The following is a 341-nucleotide window of genomic DNA, read 5'->3' on the forward strand; positions in this document are numbered from 1 at the left end:
GTGGGTCAACCTTGAACAAATTGCAACAGAAGCAAACGCAACAAGGGCAAATTTCAAAAAATACCCCAATATAGCCTATTCATTCTTTTTCTCACCTGAATAGTGTAACCCTATCTGGGCAATAATAATTAATAAAAGCTGGTTCTTCTTCCTGCCTCTTAGTCTTAATACTCATGGGAAACCTAAATGGGTCCATTCAGACCTTAACATTAAGTATTTAATTGTAATTAGATTATGCAACGTTTGCCCATGTTAACAAACAATTTTAAAAAACTTGTAATATATTTTTTTTGTTTGTCTTGGTGTAAATAATCAACTCAGTTATTTTGTTATTTTCATAG

The sequence above is a fragment of the Etheostoma spectabile genome, chromosome 22 (assembly GCF_008692095.1).
Source record: "Etheostoma spectabile isolate EspeVRDwgs_2016 chromosome 22, UIUC_Espe_1.0, whole genome shotgun sequence".
Taxonomy (NCBI): domain Eukaryota; kingdom Metazoa; phylum Chordata; class Actinopteri; order Perciformes; family Percidae; genus Etheostoma; species Etheostoma spectabile.